A 6,000-nucleotide genomic window follows, 5' to 3' on the forward strand; every position below is an offset into this window, starting at 1 on the left:
GCCCTTATGCCAGCACCAGCCTTCTGGAACTCTCCACAGATGCCTCGAACAACTGTACAAAAGACGGCAGCTGATTGCCTTGGCTCCTGAGGACACAGTCCTGGCCAGGGCTGCTCGCACAATTCCTACCAGACTTTTCGCTCTAACAAGGCTTGATGTTTGAGTCTAGATTAAGTCTTCCTATGGTTTTCCACTCACCATCCTTTTTATCCAAGAAATTTTACTTGACTACACACACACACACACACACACACACACACACCACACACATATACACATACACACATATTTGCAGTCAAACATTTATCTAACAATTATTTCAAAACAGTTCTTTGCACATATATACTTCTTCCAATTATTAAAACGAAGAGATATTTGCATACCAATGTAACAGGTGTTTATTTTTATACAAAGAATTAAATCTTGGATAAATTTTTGAGACTATAGGACACAGAGCATTTTCAACATTTTTCAGGGTCAATTCACATTTTGCTTTTATAATTGTCAATGTTGAGAACACATCGTCACATAAGTATACAGTATAAAATGGTGTAACCATAAGAAGGACTAAGTATAGGAAGGATGGCCTGGGCTGCTTCTCTATGAGCAGGAGATTTTGTTAGTTGTTTGTTTTTCTATGTAGGGTTTCTTGGCTGTCCTGGCTGTTCTCAGACTCAAAAAGATCCTCCTCCCTCTGTGTCCAGAGTGCTGGGATTAAAGGTGTTCACCGCCACCTCCCAGCGAACAGATTTTTGTGTGTGCAACGAAAGTGCTGCAGCTCATAACATACAACAGTTTGGGATCTGAGCTGAGGTTGTCAGGCAGCGCTGGAGCTGTGTGTCCTAATGGCACACCCTGGGCAGGCTACCACAGAGGCTCACAATACAACACAGGTGAGCTACACACATACACCAGAAACACCTCAAATTCATTATGCATCTGATTTTGAATTAAATTTTGGTTGCTTTCCCGTCAGAAACCTTTTACTGTTGCCAAATATTGTGGTCTCCCTACTCAGTTAAGCGATTCCATATGAGGTCACTACCCACAGTTCAAGAAACTTTGCTTTGGGGCTGGAGCGATGGCTTAGTGATTAAGAGCACTTGTTCTTTTTGTTTGTTTTTGTTTTTCAAGACAGGGGTTTCTCTGTGTATCTTTTGGTGCCTATCCTGGAACTAGCTCTTGTAGATCAGGCTGGCCTCAAACTCACAGAGATCCGCCTGCCTCTGCCTACCAAGTGCTGGGATTGAAGGTGTGCCCCACCACCACCAGGCTTAAGAGCATTTGTTCTTGTAGAAGATCCAGTTCAATTCCCAGCACCCGCAGGGCAGCTCACAAACATCTGTGACTCCAGTCTCAGGGGATCCAACACCCTCTGCTGATTTCTGAGGGCACCAGACTCATATGTGGTATACAGACATACATGTATACTAACACTCATACAATAAAAATAGCTCTTGTAGACCAGGCTGGCCTCGAACTCACAAAGATCTGCCTGCCTCTGTCTCCCAAGTGCTGGGATTAAAGGCCCGGCTGGAGCCCTGGGTTTCATCCCCAGCACTGAATAAAATTGGGCATGGTGTGCATATTTTTAATCCCAGCACTTGACAGGAGGATGGGAAACACATGGTCACCCTTAGCTGGTTAACAAGCTTGAGTCCAATTCTGCATTAAGTAGGAGAACCAGGAGTGACAGGGGAGGAGAAGGAGGGAAGTTGGGTTCCAAACAGCCCTGCAATCATTTCCGTGGCCAGAGGGGAAGCCCTTAACTGTGTAAGACACAAGGTCACCAAACACCAAAACACAAGCTTTAAGACTGATTGGTGCCCCAGAGGCACAGCTGTGACTAGCCCAAACCAGTGCTGTGATTGACCTAGAATGAATGGCTCGCTGACTTATCTGGCAGGGAGCTGCTTTCCTGAGGTTGCAATGCTGGGGCAGTAGCGACATCTCTGGAGCTGCCTGCTCTCAGTACCGCAGGTCCCGCTTGTACCACGGGAAGGTGGCCGCAGCAGTGGAGGCAGCTGACACCATCGTTACAGCAGCGGCGCCCCAGCGGCTTGATAGCTGAAGCCGTGGCTGTTTGACAGTTTGGAGAGCCAGGGCAGCTGCTTGACACACTCAGCGGTCCTGGTGGCCTTGGAAGTAGTCCTGGCACCTCTTCCCTAGATTCAATTCTCTGCAGTTTGGGCTTCCAAAGAACCCTTCTTGGGACTGGCACCTGGTTGCTGAGCCCAAGGCCCTGGCTTCTCGGCACAGTGTTCGAAATTGCTGTACAACTGCCAAAGTAGCGGAAGGACAGCTGAAGAAGCAGCTGTGAAGGGCTCAGAATCACCCACCAGCTGCACCCCCAGATCTGAATCTGCCCCACCTGTGCTGGTAGAGGCTGCGGGTCACCACCCACTGATCCAACGACCCAGGCCTGATTCCGAAGTCTGCACAGCAAGTGTAACACTAGAGGGCGCTCCTTTCCGCTGCTCATGCCTGTCTGCTGCTATGGCTCTCTGTAGCAGCCAACCGCAAAAGGGATGGGAAGTCTCCCTGGAGCTGCTTTTGTAGACTTTGTATCTATCCACAATTTTTATCCAGATGAAGCAAAAGAAACCTCTGCCAATATATGGTGATAGGGAGAGCCTTGGGCTTAGACAGGATGAGCAGAAGAAGAACCGATGCCCATTGCTGGTGGCACTAGGTCCTTACAATTATCAAGGTGTTTTTGTTTGTTTTTTTTTTTTCAGTTTGGTCAAAGCAATTTTTTTCAGTATCAGAGAATGAAGCTAGAAACTCTGGAAGGCCAAGCAAGTGTTCTACTATATACATATGATACATATCATATATATATATCTTATATATATATACATATATCCGTTTTGCTTTTATTTTTTTGATTTGAGACAGGATCTTACCAAGTTGCACAGACTGGCCTTGAACTTATTGTATACCACCATAGCAATCTTACAATACTGATTAAATGAAAGTTGCCCTGTACTTTCATAATTAATTTGTAATATTCATAATAGAACAAAGCAAAAATATGGAAGGGTGGATGTACAAAGCACAAGTGTGGAATGATACAGGTGCCACACACAAACATGGAAGGATGCAGGTACACACACAAGCATGGAAGGATGCAGGTACACACAAGCATGGCAGGATGCAGGTACACACAAGCATGGCAGGCTGCAGGTACCACACACTTTTTGCAGATTATTTGATCACACTGTGAATCTCCCAGATTGTGTTAATAAAATTAGCCTTGGATTAAGGGGTGGAGCCAGTGACTAATTGACTAGAATTAGCCATAGAGAGTATGGAAGACCCAGCTATATGGATAGAGAGACACAGGAAGGAATATGGAGGGATTTAGAGATTTCTTGGTCTCTTTGGTTTAGGACGGTATGGAGAGACTCTCTCTCTTCTGGGTCTCCAGCCAAAAAGAAAAAAAAGATAGTTGGTTGCTTTGGGGCTTCTCTGATCTAGTAGGTTTTGATTCCAACATCTGACTCCAGAATCTTTATTGGAAAACAAAACAACTTAGATAAAAACAACATTTTGGGCTGCATGGCTCCAGCCACAGCTAAACTGGTGCTGGCAGGACTGGAAGGCACAGATGGTAGTTAAAATGTCAGTAAACAACACACACAAGCATCACAGGATGGAAATATCAAAGAGGCTGTTGGTCAGCATTGTTCATCACAAAACTGGAAACAAATTGAAAGCCTCTCCAGAGAGAAATGGGTACAGTTAAATTAATGTTCCTCCTCCTTAGTGGAGAATGAATTACAATGAATCAGTTCCTCGTGGCTTTCTCAGCCTGCTTTCTTATGGCACCCATGATTACTAGCCCAATCTTACAGAAGCATTTTCTCCATTGAGGTTTCCTTCTCTTAGATGATGCTAGCTTGGGTCAAGTTGACATAAAACCAGCCAACACAGGTCCTTTTTAAAGGTTTTTTTGTTTGTTCATTTTTCAAAGATTCATCTTATTTTTTATGTGTCTGTAGGTGCCATTGTAGGCCAGGGGGAGGTGCCAGAATTTCCTGGAGCTGGAGTTATGTGCTCTTGACGGCTGAGCCACCTCTTCAGTCCCAAAGCTCTTCCATTTATTTCCATTTATCCCCATTCACACGACTGAAGGGCCAGGGGACCGGCCCAGTGTCCAGCACTGAATTCTAGGCCAAACCCGTTTCTTATGACTTCTGCCTCTGACCAGGGTAAGTTAGACAAACTCAGCTTTAAATTCTGGCTCTCTGGTCTGTTCTGACCTTGTCTATGTAAGGCAGTGGACCACCTGTGGGCCGCTACCCTGCCGGGGTCACATGGCAGATATTCCCATTATAATTCATAACAGCAGCAATGTTACAGTTATGAAGTAGTAACAAAAATAATTTTATGATTGGGGTCACCACAGCATGAGGAACTGTATTAAAGGGAAGGTTGAGGGCCACCGGTAAGGAAGCCACGCCACCTGCCGTCTGCCCCAATTCAGACTCTGGGCCTGGGGATCTCCAGTTAACAGTTTCCATCAATCGGGGCCACTTAAGTATGTGTTTAAAAGAAAAACCGCAGGGTAAACAAGCTGTAAACCTTGGCAGTATCCCAGAGGAAGGAGACGGAGACCAGGAAGCTAGAAAACCATGAAGTTTGAGTTAAGCCTGTGTGTTCCAGCAATGGAGGTCAGCCCCACAGCGAGCAAGGAGCTTCATGGCAAAAGGGGCAGCGCTCCAGAGAAAGAAGGGAGCCTGCTAGAGAGGGCACAGCCAGGCTCAGGACAGAAAAGATGGAAAAAAGAAGTAAAAGGAAGTTTCACCTTTCTGAGTGAGCGAGGGCTCAGAGCGGTGGGCGGACCTATCAGAGCCTGAGAATAGCTCTGGCTGACTGGACAGAGGGTTGGGTTTCTGGGAAGGAAAACACATTAACTGATTAAAGGGTTAATTATTCATCTTGTATGGTTTTGGGAAAATCTGCCTTCTTAAGGGGTAATCCCTGGCCCACCTGCAATACCTCTTACTGACCAGGAGGAAACGACTTTCTAGAAACCGGCCTCCAATGACATTGTAACATTGTTTCCGGCAGCAGCTTGTCAGGATCTGTGAACCTTCACAGGGTCTGTGTCTGTCGTTACCCCTGGAGGGAGTTCCAGGGACTGGGCAGAGAGCCCAGCTTTGTCTTTTGTACCTTGTGTGGGTGTGTGCGCCCATGTGCACATAGGGAATGTTATTTGAGACAGGGTTTCATGTTGCCCAGGCTGGACTCAAACTCACTATGTAGTAGGCAATGGCCTTCTGATCCCCCTGCCTTCACTACCCTGGTCTAGTCCGGTCTGGACCAGTCTGGTTTTGTTGAGACTGGTTTGGTCTGGTCTGGATTGGTCCGGTCTGGTCTGGTCCAGTCTGGTCTTATCTGGACCAGTCAAAGCAAGTCTGGTCCTGTCTGTTCGGGTCAATAATGGCCTGGCCTGGTCAAGACTGGTCTGGTCTGGTAGAATCTGGTTAGGAGCAGTCTGCTCCAATCTGGACCAGTATATTCTTGTCTGGTCCAGTCTGGTCCAGTCTTGTCCGATTGAGACTGGCCTGGTCAGGACCGGGCAAGACCTGTCTAAACTGGTCTGGGTCAGTCTGAACTGGTCTGGACCATTCTAAACCTGTCTGGTCCGGTCTGAACCGTTCGAGACCATTCTTAACTTGTTGTGTCCAGTCTGAACTGGTCTAAACCGGTCTGGTCTGGTCTGAACAGGCTGAGACTGGTCTGAACCAGTCGAGACCAGTCTGGTTCAGTCCGAACTGGTTGAGACCAATTTAAACTGGTCAGGTCCCGTCTGGTCTGGTCAGGTTTAGACTGGTCTCCAACGGTCCAGACTGGTTTAGACCGCTTCAGACCAGCCCAGACCAGTTTAGACCAGTCTTGACCGGTCCAGACTGGACCAGGCCGGTTTAGACCTGTCTCGGCTGGTCCAGACCGGAACAGACTGGCTCAGACCAGACCAGACCGGTGTAGACC

The sequence above is a fragment of the Arvicola amphibius genome, chromosome 6 (genome assembly GCF_903992535.2).
Source record: "Arvicola amphibius chromosome 6, mArvAmp1.2, whole genome shotgun sequence".
Taxonomy (NCBI): Eukaryota; Metazoa; Chordata; class Mammalia; order Rodentia; family Cricetidae; genus Arvicola; species Arvicola amphibius.